Here is a 754-nt window from a genome sequence, read left to right on the forward strand (position 1 = left end):
GCCGGGGGCCAGCCAGCCTGCCGTCCAACTGCAAGGGAGCAAAGCAGCACCAGGAAAGCCCTGGCACAGGGTGGGAAGCCAGAGGGGAGCTGCTCTTGGGGCTGGAACAGAAGGGCCCGAGGGGCAACCGTTTCTCTGGCCCCGCTTTGAACACAAACATTCCACAGGGAGAATGGGACCTGCACCACGGGCACAGCCCCCTCAACACCGGCAGAGGTAGGAAGGCACTGGTACAGCCCCCTCAACACCGGCAGAGGTAGGAGCAGCTTCACATTAAATACGCCCTATCTCATTGCTAAGAGCCTGCTGCACCCAACTTGGGCTGACCCTGTTCGCTGAATCAGCCAGTACTGCTACAGCAATTTGTTTAAAAGGGGATTAAGCGTTGATAAGTGGAAAGCAATAGCAGATTACCAGGGAAACAATGATTTGGTTGCTAATGGGACCTTCAGCTGCAGTGGTGAGAGCCTTCTGCGTCTGTTGACAGATATCCTTGCAGGGCTCCTCATTCAGCTGAGCACGTCACTGACTGTTTTAACTATTTGAGGGGAGTTTTCTTGCTGGAAAGGGAGAGGCATTCTTCAGGCCACAGATCCATCCATGAGTAGGGGAGAGTCTTTTCTTGTGCCACTTCCATAGAGCATTTGCAGCTGGTTTGGCTGCCTTAAATCAGAATTATAGAATAGTTTGGGTTGGAAGGGACCTTGTAAAGGTCATCTAGTCCAACCCCCCCCTGCCGTGGGCAGGCACATCT

The sequence above is a fragment of the Aptenodytes forsteri genome, unplaced genomic scaffold (assembly GCF_000699145.1).
Source record: "Aptenodytes forsteri isolate BGI_AS27 unplaced genomic scaffold, ASM69914v1 Scaffold118, whole genome shotgun sequence".
NCBI classification, from domain to species: Eukaryota; Metazoa; Chordata; class Aves; order Sphenisciformes; family Spheniscidae; genus Aptenodytes; species Aptenodytes forsteri.